The sequence below is a fragment of the Lithobates pipiens genome, unplaced genomic scaffold (assembly GCF_037356315.1).
Source record: "Lithobates pipiens isolate NorthernLeopardFrog02 unplaced genomic scaffold, aLitPip1_a1.2 Scaffold_16, whole genome shotgun sequence".
NCBI lineage: Eukaryota > Metazoa > Chordata > Amphibia > Anura > Ranidae > Lithobates > Lithobates pipiens.
Window position 1 is genome coordinate 430,180,184 of NW_027507748.1, and position 13,788 is coordinate 430,193,971.

Consider the following 13,788-nt stretch of genomic DNA (forward strand, 5'->3'; position numbering starts at 1 on the left):
TGCAAGTGTCTGATACCTGCAGCAGCCAGAGATCAGCAATGCAATAGGGTTGTAAGACACGGGCTGCCGAAAAGGTAAGCATTTACCTCCTCCTTTTACAGGCTAGGCTTAGCTGAGTTTGCTGCATATCCTGACAGGGTCACTTTAATGTTATAAATGTCGCTGACTGCCCCCTATATGTTTGGCTGTGATGAAAACTTACTGCATAAAGAAAACTGTCTCCACTTTTTTGCTATTATTACTCTGTGCTCTTCTGGGAAATATGGCAAGACTGTTTAATATCCTTCTGAATGTATAGAACACAAACACTTAATTGTCAGAGGTAGAGTGTAAATCACATTTGCAAAGAATTAGCTGCATCAGTTTGTAAATTCCCTTTAAGAAATGATATGCCACAAGACTGATTACATTTCCCAATTAAGATCCAAGTGAAAATAAATAAATCCACATCAAGCGTAGACCTTCACTGTCCTTCATACTGTATATAGAACAGAGAAAAGATTGACTAATCAATATGGAATTGCTGTCCTTGACTATTTTAATCATGGATAGGATGTATCCAGTGCAGTGTAGCAATCATGCTGTTATGTGCTGGATATAAAAAGCTGTGTGCCATATACCATGCAAATAAATAGGGTGGGGGTGACTGTAGGGACGTGTGCCTCTTCCACAACCTTGAAACCCCAAGGTTCTGGTCTAGTAGATATTTGTAGGATAGAGAGATAAAACATAATGGAGGAAGCAACTATCTACCATCCTTAGGCCCCATACAAACTGGAGGTTTTGCCCTGGTGCGTTGAATGTAAAAAACCTTCAGACTTTATAACCATTTTAAACTCTTGAAGTCCACAGGCAAAGCTCATAGACAGGGATTATTAGTCTGGTGCTTCCCCTTCTGCTGTCCAGTAGGGATTGGCTTTATGAACATGAGTTTGACTCGAACATTGCCTGTTCGCCGAACACCGAACAATTTTGGGTGTTCGCGGCAAATTCGAAAGCCGCGCAACACCCTTTAAAAGTCTATGTAAGAAATCAAAAGCGCTAATTTTAAAGGGTTATATGCATGGTATCATCATAAAAAGTGTTTGGGGACCCGGGTCCTGCCCCAGGGGACATGTATCAATGCAAAAAAAGTTTTAAAAACGTTTGTTTATTCGGGAGCAGTGATTTTAATTGCTTAAAGTGAAACAATAAAAGTGTAATATTACTTTAAACCTGGGGGGTGTCTACAGTATGCCTGTAAAGAGGCACATGTTTCCCGTGTTTAGAACAGTCTGACAGCAAAATTACAAAAAAAAATGTGTGGGGTCCCCCTAAATTCCATATGGATATTAAGGGGAACCCCAAACCAAAATAAAAAAAAATGTGTGGGGGTCCCCCTAAATTCCATATGGATATTAGGGGAACCCCACAACAAAATAAAAAAATGGTGTGGGGTCCCCCTCAAAGACCTGAGGGTCTGGTATGGATTTTAAGGGGAACCCCACGCTAAAATAAAATGGTGTGGGGTCCCCCCAAAAATCCATACCAGACCCTTATCCGAGCACGCAACCTGGCAGGCCACAGGTAAAGAGGGGGAACGAGAGAGCGCCCCCCTCCTGAACCGTACCAGGCCACATGACCTCAACATTGGGAGGGTGCTTTGGGGTAGCACCCCCCCAAAGCACCTTGTCTCCATGTTGATGGGGAGAAGGGCCTCATCCCCACAACCCTTTCCCGGTGGTTGTAGGGGTCTGCAGGCAGGGGGCTTATCAGAATCTGGAAGCTCCCTTTAACAAGGGGACCCCAGCTCCCGGCCCCCCTTGTGTGAATTGGTAATGGGGCACAAATGTACCCCTACCATTTCACAAAAAACGTATTTTGTCCGGCAAGTTGCTAATGTCTAGGAAACTTCTTCATAAAGCAACATGTCATAGAAACATAAAAAGAAAATGAAAATAAGACCACATTGGCAAGAATTATATCTTATATTCAAAATTTGCAACATTTAGTATATCTAGTAGATGAACAGACAAGCATATCTTGCTTGTTTTTGTACTTTATGTGCAATGAAGTAATGTACTTATTTCTGAGGCACTGAAAACGGAGTTTTGTAAGAAATATGCATAATAATTCCAAATCTTGATTGTACATATAAGAAGCCGGAGCTGCAATCTCTTCATGATGATTTTATATCAAGCATTGCCTGTAATCCTTTAAGCTGAACCTCAAAACGCTTCTGCAATTTCTAATTTCAGAAAAATACTGTGCAGACGTAAGTCATGTGGCCTGGAACTAAAGTTTTATTGAAAAGACTATGGGGCATATTTATAAAGCAGGGAATGTGACATTCACCCAACATTTACAGGTGGTTAAACATGTCACGTTATTTAAAACACACACACGTCAGGAAAATTTACCTGCAGTGAATATTTGGTCCCATTTACTGCTTTAAAAATATGCCCCAGAAATCCATGGTTCATAAAGTTTGCACTTTTATCACTTATTCAATACAACTATTTATATAGTACTGACAACTTATGTACATTGTACATTCACATTAGTCCCAGCCTTCTAGGAGCTTGCAATCTAAGGTCTCTACATCACATGTGTACATACATATACTATAACCAATTTAGACAGGAGCCAATTAACCTACTAACATGTATTTGGACAATGGGAGGAAACTGGAGCAGCAAGACCAGAGTACCTGTGCTGCCCTACAATTACCAGCATATTTATGTAGCACTAACCCCCAAAGGAGCTGCTGGTTTGAATTGACATTACCGTTACATTCTCCTCCTCGATCTGTGTCTAGGGGTTCCTGTGGTAGATGGCCCAGTAACTTGAGAGACTGTCGATAGAATCCGCATAAAGGGATTTTTATTTGCAAAACGTAGACAACGAACAGTCTGTTAAATTGGGATCAGAGGGTTAGGAAGAAAGTTCAGGTACTCTTAGTGTCAAAGTGTAAAGAAGGACTTGCTTACTTTGACTGCATCCAGAGAATAGCCATTCACAACTGGATGTTCACTCGGGTTGGATAGTCCCTCTCTCACAAGGTCTAGCAACCAACAAGATGCTTAATTCAGGAACAAGTCTCTGCCACAGACGTTGTAGAACATACAAGAATAAGTCTCTGCCACAGACATTGTTGTAGAACATGTAGAAAAACTAAACTTGTAGAACACTCGTGTAATACCTGGATCTTTCATCCAGCTTGGCGATATCCACAAGACCGGATTCTCTTAGGTACTTCAGCTCCTCCAGGCTCTTTCTAAGAAACCAACCCGTACGTGGCCTTCTTCTGAAGAATCCTCCCCTGGATAGCTATGGAGTCACTGGGTCTCTCCCAAACTGGTGACGGCACCCAAACACCTCAGAATCCTCCTTTAGTTTCCTTGCCTCGGGCTAGCCAGCCCGAGACAACAAGTCGGGTGGATCCGCACCCCAGGCCATAGCCTTCCTGGGGGCTGGTCAGAAGGACCAGGACCATAAAGTCAGCACATCCTTCTGGACTGGAACCCCAAACCGCTTGACATCCGCATCTTAAGTGCCCTCTCCCAGAAAGCACAGCAAGAGTGCCACTCCCACTGGGCAGGCTCCGAAAAAGAGTAATCTTAAAGCACCCAACCAGACTGTAGTTCAATGCCTGCCAGAAGAGACAGTGTCTCCTGTGGCCAGGTTGAACATCCCATAGTCCAGTCAGACTGATGTTGAGGTCCAAATTTAAACAATTTTACCTAAACCAAACTGCAGTTCAGGTGTAATCTTAAATTGAAAAAAAAAAAAACATAGCGCATGCTCTTCAGGAGCCGGTGCTACACACTCCCCCTGCCAATTTAGATGATCATCTGGGAAGGACAGGAAAAACCCAGAGACAACAAAAACTAGCTCTAGTAAAAAGGAAAACAGAGTACCTGAACTTCGGGGCAGGAATGGGGAAAGGGAAGGAACAATAAACTTTAAGTATTATGAGAAACATTGTTTAGTGACACAGAGTTATCATACATAAAGATTACAACCCAAAACCTATCTACCTAAACCACCCACTCTCTGGCAGTTTGATAGATGCTCTTTGGTGAATCCTAAAAGAGAAGAAGAAAAAAAAAACATACAAGCAATAAGTTGCACACAGACTCATTAGAAGGCAGGGTTCCATCCCAATCTCAATGAAGCCCTCTCCCCTAAACCTTAAAACTTTTAAAACCTTTTTTTTTCTTAAGTAAAACAATGTTATTTGCATCGACTCACTTCACCTAGTGGTATGAGCCGCTGAGGTGTAATCTTTCCCTAGAACAGGTTCTGTGTCCAGTAAGGTAATCTTGACAGGGCGTTCTTCTGTTTTAGGTGGCCCTATCTAACTACCCCACAATCCTGTAATTCCAACAGAAAATGCAAAAAGATAAAGACCAAGAGAAACTCTCCTTGCAAATTCATGAGGAAATTATGTCTATCATAAAGAATGTGAACTACAGACCAAGGGGTCTGTCGGACCATTCCCCAGTGACAATATCACTAGAGCTAGGCGAGCTTAACCATCCTGGGGAGTGGAGGATAAACCCATTTTTGGGTTTTCGAATGAGATATTGGTATCAATGGGGGAGTTTCTCGATTTGAATAGAGGTACTGCCTCGGTAGGAATAGTATAGTCTGAAGGCTTTCCTAAGAGGCATAACGATCCAACAAATCTCAAAAATGAAAAAACAGACTAAGGACTGGGAGAGACTAATAGGGGAGAGGGTAACTACAGCAGAAGAACAGTATATCAACGACCCAACACCGGATAGACTTAGGAAATGGATAGAAGAACAATAAAATTATCAATTAATGACCCTTAGAAAAATAGAGAATAAACATCTCTTCCAGAAACAATTTGCCTTTGGAGAGGGGGAAAGTGTGGGACGTATGCTGGCACAATTAGTCAGGGTGAACTCCCCCCCATCCGCTATACCCACGATCACTATAGGAGATGGAAGGGTATCCTCATATACGCCAGAAATAGCAGGCAAGTTTAAAGAATATTATGAGGACTTGTATAGATCGCAACAGGAGGAAATGGGGAATGGAATGGACAGCTTTCTCAGGAATCTGAATTTCCCCTGTCTTAATGAGACAGATAGAACTAGTTAGACAGACCTATAACGATAGAGGAAATACAAAGGGTCACTATTGAGATGGCGCAACAGAAATCCCCGGTCCCAGACGGACTCCCGACCGAGATATATCGGCAGTACAGGAAGGTACTGCTTACCGAGCTGTTGAGGGTATTGAATTGGTCATTGATAAAGGGAGAGCTCCCCTCATCAATGATGGAATCCACCATAATCACCATACACAAGGAGGGTAAAGATCTAAAATACTTATCTAAAGGTCTGATTGCATGGCCAAATAGGATAACATAGAACTGCATTGAGAGGCCTATATAAAAAATTGCTGTATGCTTGTAAAAGCAGCCTTTTTTTTTAAGCCTGTGTGCATGAGGCCTAATGCCGCATGCAAACATGGAATTTTGGTTTGGATGGTTTTCCCGACAGAATTCCGACAGGATTTCACTCAAGCTGTCTTGCATACACACGGTCACACCAAATTCTGACCGTCAAGAACGCGGTGACGTACAACACGTACGACGGGACTAGAAAAAGGAAGTTCAATACCCAGTAGCCATTAGCTTCCATCTCGTAGTTGAATCTGAGCATGCGTAAGTTTTTGCGCGTCGGAATTGCATACACACGATCAGAATTTCCGATAGAAATGTTTTCTGTCAGAAAAATTGAGAACATGCTCTCAAATTTTTGCTGGCGGGAATTTGGCCAGCTAAATTCTGATGGAGCATACACACAGTCTCATTTTCCAATGAAAAGCTCTCATCTGTCTTTTGCTGGCCAAAATTCTGATCGTGTGTACGCGGCATAAGAGAAGAGATGCTGTGCTTTGCATTCTGAATGCAGAATTAGAACAGACACCAATCATACAGAAAAAGAGCAGTGGTAATGTGTATTGTTCATACATACAAAATAAGAACAGATTATACCAATCATACAGAACAAGAGAAGTGTCATCTCTTATAACATTCATGCATACAGAATAGATTTCTAGAATAGGGGCCGTCTTAATGAGAGGGCACACTTGGGCACTGCCCAGGGGCCCCAGCTGCATTGGGGGCATCAGGGGACACAGGCTGGCAGCGGTGCGCCGTGCTGTACAGAATGATACCTATTTCACAGCCAGCAGGAAGCAGTGGGGCCGGAGTGCCAGGGATGCTCTGACCCCACTCCATGCAGCTTGAATGCTTGGGACTCGGAGGCCGCGGGGTAGGAGCTGGAGTGGGAGCTGCTGAGTCGGCAGCACTGAGAGCCCGCCTGCGGAAGTGGCATTGTGGATGGTAGCATGGTGAGCCCAGCTGTCCAACACTGTTTGCACTGAAGGGCTTGTAATGCCCAGAGGGATGCTCCCTCCTCTGCCTGCATGACTTGATTGGTATAGGTGAGTGCTGGGGGGATATCTGGGGTGTAGAGGGGTCAGGGTGCTGGGGGGATATCTGGGGTGCAGAGAGGGATCAGAGTGCTGGGGGAATATCTAGGGTGTAGAGGGGTCAAAGTGCTGGGGGGGGGATATGCGGGGTGCAGAGAGGGATCAGATTGGGGGATATCTGGGGTGTAGAGGGGTCAGAGTGCTGGGTGGATATGTGGGGTGCAGAGATGGTTTAGTGTGCTGGGGGGAATATCTAGGGTGTAGAGGGGTCACAGTGCTGGGGACATATCTAGGGTGTAGAGGGGTCACAGTGCTGGGGGCATATCTATGGTATAGAGGGGTCACATTTCTGGGGGTATATCTAGGGTGTAGAGGGGTCACAGTGCTGGGGGGATATCTGTTTATTTGCTGTACAGAATGATTGTTCATGTAGTTAAAGCAGAGATCCACCCAAAAGGGGAAGCTCCGCTTGTCTGCCTCCTACCTACTTGATGTCTGTTTACCTGCGCTGTCTCCATTGTGGGGCCCCAGAGCATTACTTTACCCAGGGGCCCATGATGCCTATAAAACGGCCCTGATTATACTCAGTGCATAGAATAAGAGGAATTGTAAAATATAGAATAAATACATACAAAATGGGGCCAGAATTGTGGCAGAAGCTCTGGGGGTTCCAGGAGACTAGTGTAGACTGTTTGGAAAGCAGAAGGAAGAAGAGATGTAAGTGGGAGCCCCCCCCCCCCAAAAAATAATATATATATATATATATACATATATATATATATACATATACACATATATATATATACATATACACATATATATATATATATATATATATATATATATATATATACACATATACATATATATATATATATATATATATATATATATATATATATATTGTATTTATTTTTTGAACAGAACTCAAGCCACAGATCACAAAGTCAAAAAGAATACCCCTTACATTGAAATTGACTTTGTAGTGTATTTTAATAATTCCCTTGGGATTAATAAAGTATTCTGAATCTGAATCTTTGTGCATTGGGTGCTATTCAAAATGAATGGCACTGCAATGCATGTAATGTGCATTGCCCCACCTAAATCGTGTAAAGTATGGGCTTGGCCTAATGACAAGTTATGTCCAAAGATGGGCAGATTGATACACCTATCTGGATGACCGCCACCTTTGGCCAGTAGTGGCAGCAGCACAGCAGTGATTCACGCACCAAAAATTCTCCCTTCTTGCAGGGAGAAATCCAGTAAGTTGGAAACCTTCATGAGTGATATGTCTCTGGTTGCCAAAGGTGCATGTTATCACAACTTTGAGGTCAGAAGATGTCAAGTTATTGTGAATTGTACATTATTAGCCATTATTGTGTATTTCAAGCACAAACTTTTTTTTTTATTTTTTTTATTTTTTTTAGATATCGAGCAGGAAAAAAATTAAAGTTATACTAAAGGCTGTTACCTTTTAATAAATAAAAAAAGGTGTTGTACTTACCTGCTCTGTGTAAGTATATTGCACAGAGCAGCCCTTTGCCTCTTCTTCTGAGGTTTCTCACTGACGCTCTCTGCTCCTCCTCTTTTGAGTGTGCCCCCAAAGCAAGCTGTGTGCTATGGGGGTACACAGACAGGCTTACTCCCAAGCCAGGCTCTGTGTGTCCATAAACTTGGCCCAGTCCCCTGCACCCCATTCTACTAAAAAAAAAAAATGATTCATGTGCCTTGCAGGAATAGAAGTAAAAACTGACTGACGGTCTTTCTAATCCTTCTCTATTTTTTATAAACCCGATAAAAACAGTTTTAACTTGATATACATTTTAATAATGGAGGGACATCTTTTTATTTTTTTACAAAAAGCTTTCAAATAAAAAAGAATAATATACAGTACTTCCTAATTTTTTTATTTTTTTTTATCACCTATCCTAAACTGTATTTACAAAACCGGGTGCCCAAGCTAACTGGCAGGCTTGAGGAACATATGTTAGGGTGTTTTTTTTTTTAGCTCTTCGGATTACGGGTGACAGTAATCATAAGTTGAATATGTGGGCAGGTAGTAGATAGACTAAATCGACATGCATGTTGCTAGGGAGCAAGAAAGCTTTATTCTCATTGTGTGCAATGAATACAGCATTCCAGCATCATTATATAGGATCTTAGATAATAAAAATTACAATTTTACCATTTTACAAAATGCAATGAATTTATAATAAATGCTCATTGATTCCTGCCTGGAAAATGGATTTTTATTTACATATAAAACAAAAGGCGCTTAGCCTCATGCTTTGACACATCCGTGTTATATCAGTACAGAATTTATCTGTACTCAGTTTGTAATTGAAAAGATGGGATGCTTGTTTATTAATTTACTGGCCTTGCTGTATAAAATGTTTTTTCATGCTTTTATTAATAAATCCCTGAGCTGCCCTGACAGAAGAGACTCAGTAGCTTTCAAAATGGATTAGAGGACTTGAAAAAAAATGACAGTAGATGACATTTATAAGAACTACTGCAACTGGAAAAACAGTGACATAACCCAGAGCAATAAGAAATATTCAATATTACTTCCCAATCTATATCATAAACCAGAATCACCTATTGTGGAGAACAACATCTTTTCTAACTACTCTTGAATTTAGAAATATCCATCAATAGTTGCTTTTAGGTTGGATTCCCACCATTCTGTACACGTTTTCACGTGTTGTAAACAATCACTGCCATTGTCATATATAGGCTCTATAACATATGTTGATGCATTGAAAAATGGACAGTGATGGTCAGCTCATCACACAAATGTGGAATAGCACCATATAAAATAATAGTGAAGCTGGGTACATGAGTTGACATATGTTAAATAATTTAAGTGGCACAATTTCTCCATTGTTTTGTTGGGACACCTGCTTTCATAGGTGTTGCACAGACTATCATTTTTAAAAGTCTCTCTGTTGTTTCGAAATGCTTTGGTCTCTGGAGATGCAATACAGCAGAACTACATTGAATACAGTGATAACTTACTACGTATGTCCATCAGAAGGCTTTGGTGGATATCCAAGGAAGAAAGCATGTTGCATTCAGTACAATGTATTGTTTGTCAAGCAAGCCATATAAACAGGGATCTACAGTCCTTGGTGAACTCTACAATTCATTTAGTTGGTGAACATAGAATAGGTTCTCTCGGAGGGAAGAGCAGGGTAAGCTGCTGAGAAAATGACATAATGCCTGTATTGTGTCTGCTGGGAACTTTGACAGTGCCTACAGCTACAGAGATGATTGTGGGTTTGTTTTAGAGCTTATTACTAATTGTTGATATTTTGCACATACTTAAAGCTGAATTGCAGGTATGGATTTTATTGCATAGTCAAATTTGCCCCTGAATTCACTATGTAGAAGGGCAACTACTTGGCACAAGACCAAGAAGACAGTGGTGATCACTGTAGTAGCGGTGCCTAAAACAGTTATGTTCTGCTTCCCCGGTGGCCTAATATTTGGACAGTGACATCACTACTATCACGCCCCTTTGCTTATGGTGACATCAGGGGACATGGTGTGTGCAAGTAACCAGTGACAGGAGGAAGCTGTAATAAATACAACCTAAAAACTTGAAACGGCACTATAGATTTACTTTAAATTATAATTCCAGTTGAAAGCATTTAGTGATTCATTAATGCTCTCAAGTAAACACAGCAAAATCCAAGTCCAAAGATCCAAGTCCACATAGAGGATGAAGTGCATAGATGGCCTGACCACACATTACAATTTGATTGTGCAATCTCCTTTAACTCTCCAACCCACTATATAGTGTAAGGACCTGCTTTGGATACCAATTGTTACTGGGAGACAGGTAGGTCTTCATATTACATAGACTTTGTAGATCTACTGTAAAGTTGTACAAAGTTTGCATGGCCAGAAGGCAACATATATGTTGAGCCCTAAGCATAAGACAGCACATTTTGAAGTACCTGCCCATTGGTGGAAGCTACATTTATTCACTAAATAAATAGATAGTGTTCTGCTTCCCCGGTGGCCTAATATTTGGACAGTGACATCACTACTATCACGCCCCTTTGCTTATGGTGACATCAGGGGACATGGTGTGTGCAAGTAACCAGTGACAGGAGGAAGCTGTAATAAATACAACCTAAAAACTTGAAACGGCACTATAGATTTACTTTAAATTATAATTCCAGTTGAAAGCATTTAGTGATTCATTAATGCTCTCAAGTAAACACAGCAAAATCCAAGTCCACATAGAGGATGAAGTGCATAGATGGCCTGACCACACATTACAATTTGATTGTGCAATCTCCTTTAACTCTCCAACCCACTATATAGTGTAAGGACCTGCTTTGGATACCAATTGTTACTGGGAGACAGGTAGGTCTTCATATTACATAGACTTTGTAGATCTACTGTAAAGTTGTACAAAGTTTGCATGGCCAGAAGGCAACATATATGTTGAGCCCTAAGCATAAGACAGCACATTTTGAAGTACCTGCCCATTGGTGGAAGCTACATTTATTCACTAAATAAATAGATAGTGATCCTATGCAATGGTATACCTCTAAAAAGTAAATAAATAAATACATGTTTTCTATATATAGTAGTGCGAAGGCCACTGTTGCTGTTTTTTACATTTATTCACTGCTCATTCAGTATTTGTTTGACAGCTTGTATGTTTCATTCCTATGGTTCATACTTCACAGCTGGCACAGTCCATCCCAATGTAGGATGACCTGGACTTTACCATGCACCTTGAAGAGTGGGTGGGCTAACTTTTTATTTAATAATATTGCATAAAACCACTATTATTGCAGTGTTTTACATGCTGGTAACCACTCTTGAGAGCCTGTGGCACCCTGAGAGTGGTTGAACAATGCTATATGGTTTATATATCCAGAAAATGCAATTTAGTACCTCAGCTGACACAATGGTGTACAAAGAATACTGTGATTCATTTGTATCACCTTCTAAAACTCGTAACATAGATAGTTTACAACTAATGTGACTGTAACAACTTTTATGAACAGTGTCAGTCTTAAAGCTGGAGAGGTATGGAAAAAGATTGGGCTGCTGACTGAATAGAACTCTGCCATAGCTGACCATCACGCAGTTTGATGTGTAATTTGGATATCTGGCATGATGAGACTGTACTAGAGAGCACTCCCACAAATTGTGAGGAACGAAAAGAGGGACTGTCTCAGCAGGATCGAAAGAGAGATAACAGCAACTTCTATCCTTGTCTGACATGAACTGGGCTTCTACTGAATCAGAGCACATGTCTGGAGACCCAGAAGAGGGTGCCCTGGGACTGGTAAGAGGCTAACATTGTGCAAATATATCTGGTGTCTACTTGGAACTGTTGTGCTTCCTTCAAGGGCCCCAACTTTGCTGGCCAACATATTTTTTCATCATTCACTGGCCAGTGTGACAAAACAGTGACTGTTTCAACAAGTTAGTAATATCTTTATACTGTATACTGTTGCCTATTGTTATTCAGAATACTGTAGGTGTCTAACCATACTTCTCAGAGTAATGTTCTTGTCTTGTGTACATACCCTTGCTAATGCTTTTTTCTTTTAGGCTAAAAAATGATTTGAAATATCACAAGGTGTGTCAGTACATGCTGGGTGAACGAGGTGTGTCATCTTCAGGTGTGCAGAGAAATCACAAAACATTTCAGAGGCTCCTCTGGGGGTAGTGCTACACAGAAAAGAACACAGCTCTTTTCAAAATACAGGTTTCTCAAACGTACTGCACCCTTCCTTGTATATTTTAGCATGAATGACAGGGAGCTAAATAGTTAAGATGGGGTTTCCTAAAGCTGATCTTCATCCTAAAGGGTAAGTTCCACTTTATGACCCCCTCACCTCTTCTGTTTTTGTCACTATTTTAGGGGAGCAGGAGCGGGTACCTGGTTTTGACAGGTACCTGCTTCCACTTACAGTCAGATTGCTGCGGTGATCCACCTCATGTTCTCCTCCTCCCCACCCACAAGCTTCTGGGACACCTCACATGTCCCAGAGGGCTGCACATACCCCTAAATTTCCCCTCCTAGAAGAATTCTTACCCCCTGCTGCCCCCCAAATTCCCATATGTAGATTTCTGGCTGATGAATGCAAATGTTCCTCTAGTATTTTTTGATAACATACTGCATTAATTTTGCCATCAATTTTGACCAAATTTCATGTGTCTTTGTAGCTCACACATCCCCAAAACATCAGCGATCTACCTTCGTGTATAACAGTAGGAATGGTGCACCTTTAATCATAGGCCTTGTTGACTCCTTTCCAAATGAAGCGTTTATGGTTGCGGCCAAAAAGCAAAATTTTGGTCTTATCACTCCAAATGACTTTGTGCCAGAAGGTTTGCGGCTTGTCTCTGTGCTGTTTGGCATATTGTAATTGGGATACTTTGTGGCATTTGTGTAGTAATGGCTTTTTTCTGGTGACTTTACCATGCAGCCCATCTTTCTTTAAGTGCCTCCTTGTTGTGCGTCTTGAAACAGCCTCACCCCATGTTTTCAGAGTCCTGTATTTCACCTGAAGTTATTTGTGGGTTTTTCTTTGTATCCTGAAATATTTTCCTGGCAGTTGTGGCTGAAATTTTAGTTGGTCTACCTGACCGTGGTTTGGTTTCAACAGAACCCCTCATTTTCCACTGTTTGATTAGAGTTTGAACACTGCTGATTCTCAATTCCTTGGATATCTTTTTATATCCCTTCCCTGTCTTATACAGTTCAACTACCTGTTCATTTGATAATTCTTTTGCTTTTCCCATGATTCCGTATCCAGGAATGTCAGTGCAGCACTGGATGAAAGATGCAAGGGTCTGTCGGGAGTCCAGAAACTCACTGACCTTTTATATATGCACACACTAATTACAAGCAAACAGATCACAGGTCAGAAAAAGAGGGGAAAGGGGATTGGGACTTTGAAGGAGATCCCCTCACACCACCTCAGCTCCCGTTGCAGTTTCCCCCCTTTGGGGGTCCCCGATCTACAGTGCCACACTTTTTTTTTATTATATAGTCAACCTTGTAAGTATGGTAGAGAGTGGGTTTTTATACTTGGCTTTATTTTATTTCTTACAACTTTTCTTTTTTCCTTGGGTAGGTTCAGACCATACAGCAACTCCTATTATATTTTATTGTGCATGCTCCTGAAGAGTGGATCAATCCACGAAAGGCACGAAAGGCATAGAGCTATTATATGCCTTGTGCGTATGATTCAATTGATATCTGTCAGTATGTATCGTTTTTACCCGAACTCCTAAACAGCTGCACAGCTGGACACTGCCCCAAAGCCCCCTGGGATGGGTGATGTTGAATTTCCT